General features: G+C 41.6%; 1 non-coding gene across 1 annotated transcript; it reads right to left on the reverse strand.

Moving 5' to 3' along the window:
• Positions 1 to 9,832: 9,832 nt before the first annotated feature.
• Trnah-gug (transfer RNA histidin (anticodon GUG)) lies at positions 9,833 to 9,904 on the reverse strand. The gene has a single exon. It is a non-coding gene; the product is annotated as a tRNA-His (tRNA).
• Positions 9,905 to 15,174: the final 5,270 nt, after the last annotated feature.

A 15,174-nucleotide genomic window follows, 5' to 3' on the forward strand; every position in this document is an offset into this window, starting at 1 on the left:
ATGAATAATGATGAAAAATAACTCCGTCATTTTCTTTTTATAACCCAATACTGTTCTAATAAACCTCATCTACTACACCTGATCACTGTCAACACCACCTGCTTCCACTAACTCCCATACACCATCAGAACACACAACACCACACACGCCCACACTCTTTAAAACCCTCACCTTATTCCCAACCCTCTACCTTCCACCATGTCACTCTTCCATTCCTCCCTCTTCCACATCACCACCAACAGTCACCACCCCTCCTTCCATCTTCTTTTCCTTCCTGTATGCATTCCCACCACGTCCGGCCTCATGACATCTCAGCCTCATCTTATCCTCGCTCCTTTTCTCCATCAGTATATCCTCCCCCGTCCTCTTCCTCCTCCCGCCTCACTCCCACGCCCTCCACGCTCCGCCAGGCCCTCATCTCCCCTCGTGAGTGTCCGGCCCTTTAATCTAAACTCCTCGAGAAGCAGGCTAAGCGAGGTCTTCTCACAGGCACTTCCTTGGGGCTATCCATATTCATGATGCCATTCACTCTGGGACACTACGCTTCTCTCTCTCTCTCTCTCTCTCTCTCTCTCTCTCTCTCTCTCTCTCTCTCTCTCTCTCTCTCTCTCTCTCTCCTCCTCCTCCTCCTCCTTCTTCTCCTCCTTCTCCTCCTCCTCCTCCTCCTCCTCCTCCTCCTCCTCCTCCTCCTCCTCCTCCATATCATCACGCTCCACAACTTCTTATGCCTCATATCAAGACTCATTCTGGCAACTATGGTTCAGAGAGAGAGAGAGAGAGAGAGAGAGAGAGAGAGAGAGAGAGAGAGAGAGAGAGAGAGAGAGAGAGAAAGGGGGACGTAACAAACTATAATATCTACTAAATCGTCCAAACACCGCCTCTCTGTTTTGGTTCTCAGCGTCCCCGTCCTCGCGAGACCGATGGGAAGCAAACACGTGTCCTGCGGGGTGCTTTAACATCCTCTGGCGGCGTAATGAGAGCATCAGTATGACACATTTTCTCTCCCTCTTCTCTACTCGCCGCGGGATACTCGAGTGCCTAACAAATTCCCGTTTTCTTTCACACCGAGGCACGTTGGACTAGTGAGATAGGCGAGAGGACATGTTTCATTACGTTTTCTTTCCTTCTCTGGTATGGGATACTGCGTCATGTGTGCTTACTTTTTTTTTTTTTTTTTGTTTAAGGGTTATAAGGGAGGTTTGTGTAATTTGGTTATGTTTTCTTATTTTTCTTTTTCTTATTCGCTAGTGTTTTTATTCTTATTTATGTGTGCTTGTTTAGCTTAATAATAATACTGTAACAGCAAAAGTTCCAGTTAAGTAATGCGCAATAGCAGTATCATATGGCGCCTCACGTAAGAAGCCAAGTAAATTTTGAAGCCATGCAGATAGACACGTCATGGTTACAACTCATCTATAGCATTTACGTGACATCACAAGCAATAGAAGCAATAATTTTCAAACTCACCCAAACAGACAACCATTACTTCATTTACACTGGAAATGAAAACGAGTTCACGTGACACCGGAAGTAACAGAAATAATTTTTAAAGTCACACATATACAGATAAACACAAACCATATATATTTCATCTCTAGTGGAAATAACAACGAATTCCTACGAGTAATAAAAGTAATTTTTAAGGCAACGTGGACTCTGACAGGCTCTTCCTATACTTTTTCTCTTCGGTGGAGGCGCGGAGCGAGATCCGATACTGAGCTGGCCTGAGAACTAAGCCATTTGATGGGAAAAAGGGAGTCGACTTCTGCAGGAATGGAACGGTGCTGGTGGTGGTGGTGGTGGTGGTGGTGGTTGGGTCCGCCCCTCGCCGTCAGTATCAATCCTCGGTACCTTCACCACAAAACCCATTCACTATCTTCACTCCCTTATCCTCTTTACTGGTTAGCTCCGCGCTCGTCTCCTTCCCCGCTCTGATTCCCCTCCGTGCTGCGGCCTCAGTTATTTTTTAAAGGGTACTGGATCACCTAAATAACCAAGACCGATATGACTAGAATTTTCGTACCTTTGCTGCTCTCTCTCTCTCTCTCTCTCTCTCTCTCTCTCTCTCTCTCTCTCTCTCTCTCTCTCTCTCTCTCTCTCTCTCTCTCCTCCTTTGGATAATTGAATAAATCCTTTCTCTTTCCCTGTAAGCCTCTTATATCGTGGTGTATCCTAAAAAAATTGAACTTCTTATAGAAATACCTTTCGAAATCTTAACATTTATTTCCTTTTAGTGCTACAGCACCACACAAACTATTAGTCGTATACTTTCAATATGCAATGCTGCCGACCTCTTGTGGTTTTCCTCGTATTCATATAATGTTCTTATAGGATAGATTGAAGGCTGTAGTGCATCGAGAGGACCACTTCTGTATATAAGTATTGTAGCTTATTTATTGCATTTATGGGACCTTTTTTTATGTACTACATTTCTGTATTTATACCCGCTGTTTCATTTCTGTCCACTCAAAAGTATGTGAAAGTATCTGGTAAAGAATGTAGATTAAAGGGACCAATTTTTGAGATGTAGTATGAAAATGCGTCTGATTTTCTGGTAAATACACTTTTTTCTGTCTATCTGTGGGACTGAATGGTCATCGTATTTTAGCAACCCACCATTCTGAAACAATGTATGCGGTGCGCTTTAGGAATGCTTATCACTATTAATAATATGTACAGACAGCATTTATTAATTCATCACATTAAACTCATATTTAACTGTATTTACCAGAATTCACCGCTGCTGCCTGTGTATATTATTGACAGTAATAAATATTCCTAAAGCGTACCACACACACAGATTCAGAATTCAAATACAGTGATGACGAGTAGGTTAGCCAGTTTTATATATATATATATATATATATATATATATATATATATATATATATATATATATATATATATATATATATATATATATATATATATAGTTAAAAGAGATAGAAACCAAGGGCAATAAAAAATTAAGAATAGAAAAGCCCACAGAGGCGCTAGTCGCTAAACAGAGGGGAAAAAAAAAGACGACAATAAAAAGGAGGATAAGTGTCTTAAAACCTTTCTCTTGAAAGAAGAAGGAAACACAGAAGCAGGCAGGAAATTCCGGAGTTTGCCTTTATGATGATGCAACCTCCAGTCCCCGTAAACAAGACTTAAGGAGGTGAAAAGCTGGCCGGAAGAAAGAGCCACAGTTTTCTCTCCTCGCACCCCGACACTGCCAAACGTTGTCACATGAATGCATCGAGAGGAGAAAAAATCATGATAACGCCTCCAGTACAGAATTGCGATCAGTGAGGCGTGGAATTCCTCAGATCAGTAGGCCCTTTTTTTATTGAGTCATGGAGCAGAGCCAGACAAAGGAATCTCTCTCTCTCTCTCTCTCTCTCTCTCTCTCTCTCTCTCTCTCTCTCTCTCTCTCTCTCTCTCTCTCTCTCTCTCTCTCTCTCGCTTTATTGTTATAGTTATTGTTGTATGAAAGAACGACTTAACAATCACACTGCTTCTCAGAATCTAAAGGAAAAATAAGAGAAACAAATTTCCAGGTGCTGTATATGCAGTAATTCTTTTCTCTGATTCAAAATGGTTGTAAATTGTTGTTCGATTCTGTAAATGTAATAAAATACTAAAAACATTTCCGCGTCAAGAGAATTGCTTCATTTTCCGTGGCGCTTCTAAAGTTTTCTCATCTTCTCTCTCTCTCTCTCTCTCTCTCTCTCTCTCTCTCTCTCTCTCTCTCTCTCTCTCTCTCTCTCTCTCTCTCTCTCTCTCTCTCTCTCTCTCTCTCTCATTTCCCTTCGGTTTAGTCTCTCTCTCTCTCTCTCTCTCTCTCTCTCTCTCTCTCTCTCTCTCTCTCTCTCTCTCTCTCTCTCTCTCTCTCTCTCTCTCTCTCTCTCTCTGTCTATCTGTCTATCTATCTTTCACGCTTCCTCAACTTTTCTCATAAGTTTTTCGTTGTCTTCTGTGTCTGTCCTTCGTTCACCTCTTTGGCCGCAGCAGTTTGTCCGCTCTTCTTTCTATCCATCCTGGTAAATGAACACACAAATAATTAAACAAAAGTAATCAGTGAAAATATTAAGTAAATCATCTTGTGGTATCGAATGAAAAAAGATGAAACTGCCAGTAATTTGTATATGTACTCGTAAATGATCCATACGTGTCAATACAAGTCCTGATGAAAGGTGAATGTGTGAACGAACGTGCGTGTGTATGAAACAAAAGGAACAAAGGAAAGGGACATGAACGGACATTCTGAAACACCAGCAATGAAACGTCCACGAGGAAGATGAAACAGCTTCGAACACCATCTTCAGCTCCACCGAACCAAGCCTTTGTCCACTAACACACACACTAACGCACACACACTTGCTATTCTTTATCCTCCATCGACACCTCATCATCCCTTTCGTTTTTCTCATCATTCTTCTCGTTTCCTCCTCCTCATCCTCCTCCTCCTCACACAGTCCTTGTTACAGTGTTGTGGTCACTGGAGCGTTGAGTCGTCTTATCTGTCTGAAGTTGGTGGTGTGTGTGTGTGTGTGTGTGTGTGTGTTTCGTCTGGTTGAATGCTTGTGAAGGTTTCTCTGTCTATTTCTTTCTCTATTTTTTCCTTCCCTTTTTTTTTTTTTTTCTTTCTTTCAGGTGTGAGGATAGGTGGTGTCAGACGTGAGGCTCCGTAGAGTTCTTTAGATGGGAAGGATAAAGGAGGAGGAGGAAGAGGTGGAGGAGGAGGAGGAGGAGGAGGAGGAGGAGGAGGAGGAGGAGGAGGAGGAGGAGGAGAAGTAGGAGTGAGTTTAAAATGTTCTCTGTCTATCAGTATGTCTCTGTTTCTGCCTTTCGGTCTGTGTCCCCATTCTCTCTCTCTCTCTCTCTCTCTCTCTCTCTCTCTCTCTCTCTCTCTCTCTCTCTCTCTCTCTCTCTCTCTCTCTCTCTCTCTCTCTCTACCCGTTGGTCCACTCGTCAAACCAATGTCATCTATACCCACATCATTTAGAGAATATTTGCATGGATACGAGTCTCTTTTCCATACTTCCCCTATTGGTTCCCTTAGCGAGGTACACACACAGCGGTACACAGCGGGCTAATTGGTCACCGCAGTACCACTCAGGCTCATACGCTCACTCACTCGCTCACTCATTCATTCAACCGCCCACTCACTCATACAAATACATCAAAAGCATTCACCCATACTAATCAGTGTTACTGCTCTCTCTCTCTCTCTCTCTCTCTCTCTCTCTCTCTCTCTCTCTCTCTCTCTCTCTCTCTGGTCGTGTTTTCAGTGTCAAACATCAAGACATTTCATTTCAATATGAGGGTGAGTTACCAAGGGGGGAAAAGGAAATTAATGCACATTTTAAAAGGAGCATATAATAAAACTCGGCCCTGGTGCGTTTTACATTTGAAATTGTGCGTCTTTTTAATATGTTTCAGTATGAGTGCTTGGTTTCATTGTTGTTGAGGGAAATATTGTAGTGATTTTTTTTTTTTTTTTTTGTTTAGGTCTCAAATATAAACGGATAAAGTATTGGGGTTTCTTTAGTGTTGGGGTAAGTATTGAGAGGACGAGGTGAAGGTATGTGAAGTGTTGTTTAATGGGCAATATTGTGTAGTTACCACATTCTGTACATGCATATATAAGTCGTTAAAATTGACAAATTGTAAAAGTTAGTTAGTTATTCTTTTTTTTTTTTTTTTGGAGATTTTGTTATTATCATTGTTATTGCCATTAATATTATTACTATTAGTAGTAGTAGTAGTAGTAGTAGTAGTAGTAGTAGTAGTAGTAGTAGTGTCATCATCATCATCACCACCACCAACTCCACCACCACCACCACCACTATCACTATCACTATCACTACCACCACCACCACTACCACCACCACCACTACCACTACCACCACCACCACCACCACCACCACCATCATTAAGTGTCACGTTCCATCTCTTCATTACCTGTCCTCTGCTGCTGCTGCTCTCCTCCTCCTCCTCCTCCTCCTCCTCCTCCTCCTCCTCCTCCTCCTGCCGCTGCTGCCACACGCTGCCGTTTAACTTTTAATGAACGCCAAGTTTCATCCCACGCGGTGCCCTTGCCTGGCGCCCCGATGAGTGTTTTCCCTGGGGACATGAGTGTGTTGTCCCTGGGGTATAAAGACAGACCGCCCCACCTCACCTTCCCTTTCCTATGCATTTTGAGGGACATTTTTTTCTGAACACACTTAAGGACTCGTGTATTTTTTAACTTTGCCTCTAATTAATTAAGATGATCTTTACGGGACATCTCGTAAACCTTCAGTCGCCGCTTGTAAAAGTTGGGTCTCCTCGACTTCCCTCGTTAATTACCTTCAGGCAGGAGGAGGAGGAAAAGGAGGAGGAGGAGGAAGACTTACGGAGTGATGAAGTGTCCTCTGTTACCTGATGTGTCGAGCAAAGGTAGAATGATGGTCTTCTTCTTCTTCTTCTTCTTCTTCTTCTTCTTCTTCTTCTTCTTCTTCTTCTTCTTCTTCTTCTTCTTCTTCTTCTTCTTCTTCTTCTTCTTCTTCTTCTTCTTCTTCTTCTTCTTCTTCTTCTTCTTCTTCTTCTTCTTCTTCTTCTTCTTCTTCTTCTTCTTCTTCTTCTTCTTCTTCTTCTTCTTCTTCTTCTTCTTCTTCTTCTTCTTCTTCTTCTTCTTCTTCTTCTTCTTCTTCTTCTTCTTCTTCTTCTTCTTCTTCTTCTTCTTCTTCTTCTTCTTCTTCTTCTTCTTCTTCTTCTTCTTCTTCTTCTTCTTCTTCTTCTTCTTCTTCTTCTTCTTCTTCTTCTTCTTCTTCTTCTTCTTCTTCTTCTTCTTTCTTAGTGTCAGAAGTTACACGAGTCGCCTCCGGTTGTCTCTGTCCCGTACATCTTCCTGTGTGACTCCCATCCTTTGCTGCTCCACCGCTATTCCATCCCTTCATCTCGCTTTCATAGTCTTCAAACACTCAGTTCACTCACCAGCACTATGTTCAAAGTCCACAGAGGTGATTAGTTAGGTTCTCTTATGTATTCTTCCAGTTGGTGACATAGGAAAAAAAAAACAGGCTTGAAAACCTCGACTATTTACACTACAGCCTATTGAACGTACTAAAGACAAGACATTAAGACACTAAAACGCTTAATTACGAATACGATACCTGATGTGAAGAGCGACGATACGTAAACGAACGCAGGAAAACCATATATACATAGAGAGAAAGAAAGAGAGTGACAGACAGACAGACAGATAGATAGACAGACATGTACAAACCCTGAGATTATCCGTTTACTAGGTCGCTGAGAAGAGTGGCAGGGGAGGGAGCGAGGGAGGAGCGGGAGAGGGTCACGAATGGAGGCAGTGAGTCGGGGGAAATAGAGGGAAAAGAAAGGAGGAAACGTTTTAAAGAGGAACATTGCAGTTTCCCTCTTCCTAAAGTAAAAGAATGGAGGTGTTCAGACGACCTGGGCTTAGAGTAGTGGAGGCGGAGGCAGTGGAAGGTGGAGTGCCAGGAGTGGAGTGGTGGAGCGGTGAGGGGATAAAATTGAATGGGTAGGAGGTCAGGTGTGGTGAAAGGATACTGTGGTGGAAGGTTTGGTTGCCTGTGGATGGTTGGCAGAGAGAGAGAGAGAGAGAGAGAGAGAGAGAGAGAGAGAGAGAGAGAGAGAGAGAGAGAGAGGATGGTATATCAGGTTAATGCCGCCATGCACTACAAGTTGTCGGAAATACGTACGCGCGTTTGCATTAGGTGATAAAAAAAAAAAAGAATAGGATTGAATGGCTTTTCATTATCCACGCACACCTAACAAAAATGCAGCAAGACAGTTTCGTTTGGTGATGCATTTTTCACGCCACTAATTGAATGGAGATCGTGTTTGATTTTTAGTCCAGGACATTTTTCACTCGTATTTGTTTTTCGTCACTTTTTTTTATATCTGGATGTGTTGGTGTTGCTGTCAGTGGAGGAGGAGGGGGGTGGTGGGGAAAAGGGAGGAAGATAGAGTCAGTGGGAAAGACTGGGATGCAAGGAAAGCGGGAGTTTTAGTGGAGAGGGTAAGAGGGTAAGAGAGTTAGTAGGAAGGTATATGGGAGGGGAAGCTAGTGGGAGGGTAGTGTGCATGAGTGTTAGAGGGAGGATAGGAGATGGGGGGGAGTAAGGAAGGTACAGTGCATGTGTTAGTGCTATTGGGGAGAGTAGGAAGGTGGAGTTAGTGGGAGGGCAGGGGGCAGTACTGGGAGAGTACTGTGCAGGGGTGTGGCAGTGGGAGGTTTGGAGGACGTGTGAGGCAGCAACATGACCCGCTAAACCACAATCACAGTCGTCGCTCTCTACCCACCGCTGCGCTATTTTCGTGTTCTATTTCACACGGATTAATCATCACAGTGAGTCCAGCGTTCGTGCAGCCATGGGGGGGACAGAGGGAAGGGGTCAGGGTGAGGGAGAGGGAGACGGGTAGAGTGGAAGGAGGGGGAGGGGGGGATGGTATTGCTGTCTCTCTCTTTTTTCTCTCTCTTTGGCTAAACCTGCTGACGCAAAATGAGTAAAATGAGGATGCTTGGATTTAATTGTTATTCTTGTGTATCTGGTTATTCTTTTTTTTTTCTTCTGTTATTGGTGGTGATTATGATGGTGGTGGTGGTGGTGGTGATGACTGATGTGGTTGATTAAATGGGTTATACGTGGTGGTGTTGATGTTACTGATGTTTTTGATGATGTTTTTGTTACTACTACTACTACTACTACTACTACTACTACTGTCATTATTTTTCATTTGTATTTATTATTTGTTACAGCAAAAAAAGAAAGAAGGAAAGGAAACACAGAATAGGGAGCATTTGTACAGTACTCTAGGGAGGCCAAATTAAATGTGCTTTGATGTGTCCATTGGTGTGTGTGTGTGTGTGTGTGTGTGTGTGTGTGTGTGTGTGTACCCTTTCCTCTTTGTGTTTTTTCTTTCCCTTCCTCTCTTTCTCCCTCCCTCCACGCTGTGCCTTTTTCCTCTTTCCTTCCTTCCCTCCTTTCGTCCTTTTCCTCCTGCTTGTCTGCTTATAATATTCACTTTGCTTTCCATGTTTCCTCCGCTTCTTTTCCCCTCCTTTCCTCATTGTTATTTCCTTCCTTTTTAATTTATTATTTTTTATTTCTTCGTCTCCTCCTCCTCCTCCTCCTTTTCCTCTTTCTTCCTTTTCCTCCTCCTCTTCCACCAATTCTTGTTGCTTTCCCTCCCTCACCAACACCTTTTATCCCTCCTCCTCCTCCTCCTCCTCCTCCTCTCCTTTTCCTTCAACTCTTTGCTTTCCGTGCCTCACCTACTCCTATTACCCCTCCTCCTCCTCCTCCTCCTCCTCCTCCTCGGCGCGGTAATAGAGGACTCAGTAGGTGCGGAGTTATTGCTTGGGTCCAACTCGAGAGGGAGGCATTATCATATCAATAAAAGTTGAGCGGCGCACCCTCAGCTTGGGCAGGACGCGGCGCCAACACAAGCCAGGCACCGTATTCTGAAACACTCCTGCGCCACACCTCCACTGTTTCCAAAGGGCTTTAGTTCAAGTTGCATGGTATTTTAATGGTCTTTTTAAGGTTCCTGTGATAGAGTAACTATATTTTTACGTTGCTGATAGGAGAAACACTCTTGAGGACCCGGCTTATCTTCCCTGTGGCCTTTGAAAATAGTTGTGGTGAGAGCGAAGCGTTTCACAATATTTACTGACCCGTTGGAATTCAGGGGTTTTTTGAATTTTTTTTTTTTTTTTTTGAGGTTCTAGTGATAGATTAACTCACACCAAACTCACTCTCTCTCTCTCTCTCTCTCTCCCTCTGTGATAAAAAAGAAAAACATATTATGCTTTTGCCGTGACCAGGATTCGAACCTGGGTTATTGCGGCCACAACGCAATGTACTAACCACTATACGATCACGGCCACTGAAGCTCCGAGATCCCAGTGTTAAGATATCGTCAAGTATAGTATGTACATTAATTTTGTGAACTAAATAGATTTCTTTTTTATTTTCTTTTATTTATCCATTTATTTTAGTCCTTATTTAGTTATTCATTTATAGTTTTTTTTTTATTATTTTTATTTGTTTGTGTATTATTTTTTACCAAATTCTTTTATATATTTATTAATTTATACATTTATTTATTTATTTATTTGTTATCTATTTCTTTTTTATACATATTCATTTATTTATTCGTGCATTTACGTATTTATTCATTTACTTCTTTATATATTTATTCATCTTTCTTTACTTATTTTTCTTCACCATTTCTCATGATGAATATTACGTGTCTCAGATTTTGTCTCGCGGCGAATCATTAGCTGTTGTGTTTCTCATGTATAAAGTTCAGAAGTCAAGGGAGTGATGTGCACTTGTTGAATGTTCCATGCCTCATCTATGAACCAGTCTCTCTCTCTCTCTCTCTCTCTCTCTCTCTCTCTCTCTCTCTCTCTCTCTCTCTCTCTCTCTCTCTCTCTCTGTCTCTGTCTCTGTCCCTGTCCCCCTCTCCCTCTCTATCATCCTGGACACTTTACAAACAGAACAAAAGGACGGTAGTGTAGCAAAGTTCAGATTACCTCACCCAGTCTGATCCCATTACGTTAGCATGAAGTAGAATCGAGCCCCACGTACGTACATTTGAGCTAATTCTATCCTTCCTCTCTTAATTCCTCCCCCGTGTCACAGTCCATTTGGTGCTTATGATCTGGGTATGTTTATGGTCTGGGTATAAATTTTGTGGTCGTATTTATGTAGAACACTAGCCAAGCAGTTTGTGAGGATTTTTAATTGGGTGATAATTAAACTTGTACCATTAGTGGGCCGTACGTCCAAGGTTTTCGTGGCGTGTCATATTAATTTTACGGGTGCAATATAATTAAACTGTCTAAATTCTCTCTCTCTCTCTCTCTCTCTCTCTCTCTCTCTCTCTCTCTCTCTCTCTCTCTCTCTCTCTCTCTCTCTCTCTCTCTCTCTCTCTCTCTCTCTCTCTCTCTCTCTCTCATCCCAATCACAAACTAGAAGTGTGCCAAATATTCTTCACGTTGCTCGCTCTTATCATGGCCATGTGGGTGAGTTGGTGGCAGTAGTAGTAGTAGTAGTAGCAGTAGTAATAGTAGTAGTAACAGTAGCGGACACTCGTTAGTCTATGTTCTTTTGGGGGTAAAATTTCCTGCTGCGATCAAGGAAACATATATATATTTTTCTTTCTTTATTTCATGCCGTTTTGCCAGGGAGAGAAACGGGGCAAGTAAGTACCAGTCGTTGTTAACATCTATCTTGCAATACTGGCGCCTTGAATAAATAGAATGACCAATCAGTATTCACGCGTTCACGAGGGACACCCGCTGCTGGGGAACTAATGGTCATGTTTGCTAGATGGGAAATTGCTCGCGTATTGATGGTTGGGTGATCAGTACGTAAGGCGCTTTGGTGCTCGGAGCTCAGTGGGTCTCAGCTCAGCGTGGCATTTAGTGAGTCTGGAAGGAAAAACAAATGTCGCAAGTTGTGTCGTCAGGTGCGCCACAAAGTTAAATTGCTCTTTTGCTGTAAAGGAGCATTTTCTTAACCCTTTCACAGCTACGGTCGATTTTAGGTTACATTCAGAGTAATATAGTAGTATAATTTGCATGGACATATGGAGAAAAGAAAAAAAAATAAGGTGTTCATTTTATATTTTCTGTGCTACACAACTAATTGATATACGCTAATACAAAACTATGGTCTGAAAATTCTAAGGGATTATGGTGAAAAATGTGTAGTACTGAAAGGGTTAACTCCTCCATCTTCATTCTACAATAAGAATTTACTAGTGAAGATAATAGATAAGTAAAATAACAATAATAATGTAATGATATCAATAGCATCAACTCTTTGACAACTACACGGCTCATCAAACTTAGAAAAACGCTGTAGTGCAAGTTCAGGGTACCTCCTGAAAGATACTATTGGAACTAAAAGGAGTGATGGAGTAAACTCAAGCCTCACAGACCCTGTAATCTTATTCCTCCAGTAATATCTGGAGTGCCTCAAATAGAGTTACTGTCATGTTTCTAGCACTCAAGGGGTTAAGGAAATGCAAGAGTGAACAGTAACTCTATTATAAAGGCTTAACTTGTATCTATTCTATTACATTTTTTGTTGCCTTTGACCGATGCCCCATCTACACTAAAAAAAAAAATGATAATAATAATAATAATAAGTAGATAAAAAAATAAAAAAATATTTCTCATGAATGTAATCGAACCAAGGACATTCTCAAACGATTCACTATTTTATTTCACTTTCTTTTAATAGACGAGTGGAAATTAATGAAATTTCCAAAGGTATCTTGCTTAGTGGTATCTTAACAAGAACTTATGTATCACTAATGAGAAAGACACCAATGAGGACCCTCCTAATCATCTCTGTGGCTTTGGAAACTAGTCCTAATGAGATTTTAAAGTGTTTAAAATTACAGAGCCCAGGAAGAGATTAAAGTTAAAACTGTATATTAGAGAAACTTAGTGTTTACTTTATCTTGCTTACTTCCTTAATGAGCAAACGATCATGTGGAAGTTTTTTTTTTTCCTTTGCAGAATCTTTCGTCACCACCATACTTCTTTTGGGAAATCAAAGACTGAAAAATGTGGGAGATTTAAAGCATAAGAAATAAAACAGAGGTGAGAGATTTAAAGAATAAGAATTAAAATAGAGGTGGGAGATTTAAAGAATAGGAAATAAAACAGAAATTGGAGATTGAAAGAATAAATAAAAGAGGTAGGAGATTTAAATGATAAAAAAAAAAAAATAGAATAAAGGTGGGAGATTTAGAGAATAAAAAAATGAAATAAAGGTGTGCAATATATCAGGAAGTAATTTTTTTTTTTTCTTTTCGCTCTTGGCCAGGTTAAGCCCGCGTGAAAATGCAGCGATCTCGGCAGGAATCGTAAGGTCGAGTCAGTTTCGTGTGTGCAAAGCGAACGGAGGTTTACGCAGATGAGAAAAGTTTTAACGTGTGGTAGTCCGTGACGCATCCACAAACACACACACACACACACACACACACACACACACACACACACACACACACACACACACACACACACACACACACACACACACACACACACACACCGGTATTCCCAAGGGCACTGTTTGTTCCCAGTGTCCCCAATAAAATGTCCAGGCCCTGTGTGCTGCCCTCGCCTAAGCCCGTATTCACAAACCCCTTTGCTCTCTCACCACGTCTGCTTTGAAAGGCCACAGAGATGAATAGCCGGGTTTTCACGAGTGTTTTTCCTATTGATAATGTAGAAATCTTGTTAATCTGTCAGAATCATATACACACCCTAAATAACCCGAATAACTTAAACTAGAGCCTTTTCAAAATAGTGAAGGTGAGTCTCGGAATTGTTTCAGAATATAAGCTGTCGGCTGCAAATTAACGGCATCACCCCGCCCCCTCCCTCCACTGATCACCAGCACCTCTGTAGATTGTAGAGAGTTTCATTAAGACCAGGTGGTGACGCTTCTGAGGGAGGCGATGACCAGGACTTGCTTGGCTCCTCATTGGACGGTGGAAAGTGGTGTTAAATTCTATGAGGAGTGAAGGAAAGTACTCAAGTTTCGGACACACACGCAGCCGTAAGAAGTAAAGAATAAGTAACTGAAGTAAAGCCTGGTTAAATTGCCTGAGTAGAGAAAGAAAGTGTTAAAGTTTAGGATAAGTGCAGCCATAAGAAGTAAAGAATAAATTTTGGAGTGAAACCTAAAACATTGGTAGAGATAAAAGTTAAAATCGTATAATACAGAAATTCACTGCTCACTCTTGCCTGTTTCCTTGATAGAATAGAAATACACAGTAATAGCCACGTTATTTTTTTTTATTTATTTTATTTATCACCTTCATTGATAAATTCTTTTCTGAAAGGAGATGAAGAAAAATCTATGTTTTCCTACTTTCTCTCAATACTTTGTTGTGTAAAACCTCGGCACAAGAACTAAAACTAGCTTTGTACATGAAAGCTCTTTTCTTTCAATACGTGTATTAACCTTATATATTTACTTCACAGGACACACTTGAATCATACTAGGGTGATATTTCTTTCAGCACATATCCTCATAACAGTCTGCTTGTGTATGACTAGATGTTTCGCTAGGCACACTACTCTCACACCTGTCTACACGTGTAAAACTGGGTATTTCACTGGACAAACTACTTTCACATCAGTCTGCATGTGTGTAATGTAGATGTCATTTGACACACACCTCCCACGAGTCTCCATGTGAGTAACTAAATATTTCACTGGACATCCTTCTCCCACCAGTCTGCAAGTGTGTGCAACTGTATTTTTCGCTATATGTCGCCGCAACAACACCAAAGTCACAAGGCACGGACGTCTAAGCAAACAGATTGAATAGTGTCATAATTCTCACGTTTCCAAGATGAAGGCTAGGAAACTTTTCTTCAACAGCCAGTATTCCGGTTCGCCTCCAGAGCCGCGAAGTCAATCCAATCAGTTATTTGGGACTCGCCCGCCACATAAAGAACCATTATGGGAAAAGTTGGATTAAAAGACCAGCAGAAAGAAATTGTCACGAAGATGTTGGTTGCTGTTTTCCTGTACGATAATTGAATGAAATATACGTATACATCATAAGCGTGGAAATACTGGAGGAAAATAATACATGTGACATTCCGCAGCCATTAGGATATTGAGAGAGAGAGAGAGAGAGAGAGAGAGAGAGAGAGAGAGAGAGAGAGAGAGAGAGAGAGAGAGAGAAATAGATAAGTAGATAGATAGATAGATAGATAGAGAGAGAGAGAGAGAGAGAGAGAGAGAGAGAGAAATAGATAAGTAGATAGATAGATAGATAGATAGATAGAGAGAGAGAGAGAGAGAGAGAGAGAGAGAGAGAGAGAGAGAGAGAGAGAGAGAGAGGGGTAAAAAGACTGACAGACAGACAAAAAGATAGACAAAAACAAACCCGTAAACAGGCAGACAGACAGACAGACAAACACAGACAGACAGACAGACAGACAGACAGACAGACACACACACGGACACCCACACGCCTTTTCTGCTGCCATTCCAGTCTCTAGAGGGAAGGGGAAGAGAGGTGCGGAGGTAATGGTGAGAGAGAGAGAGAGAGAGAGAGAGAGAGAGAGAGAGAGAGAGGAGAAATTTAGGGGTATGGAACGGAGGAAATGGAG

The sequence above is a fragment of the Scylla paramamosain genome, chromosome 18 (assembly GCF_035594125.1).
Source record: "Scylla paramamosain isolate STU-SP2022 chromosome 18, ASM3559412v1, whole genome shotgun sequence".
NCBI classification, from domain to species: domain Eukaryota; kingdom Metazoa; phylum Arthropoda; class Malacostraca; order Decapoda; family Portunidae; genus Scylla; species Scylla paramamosain.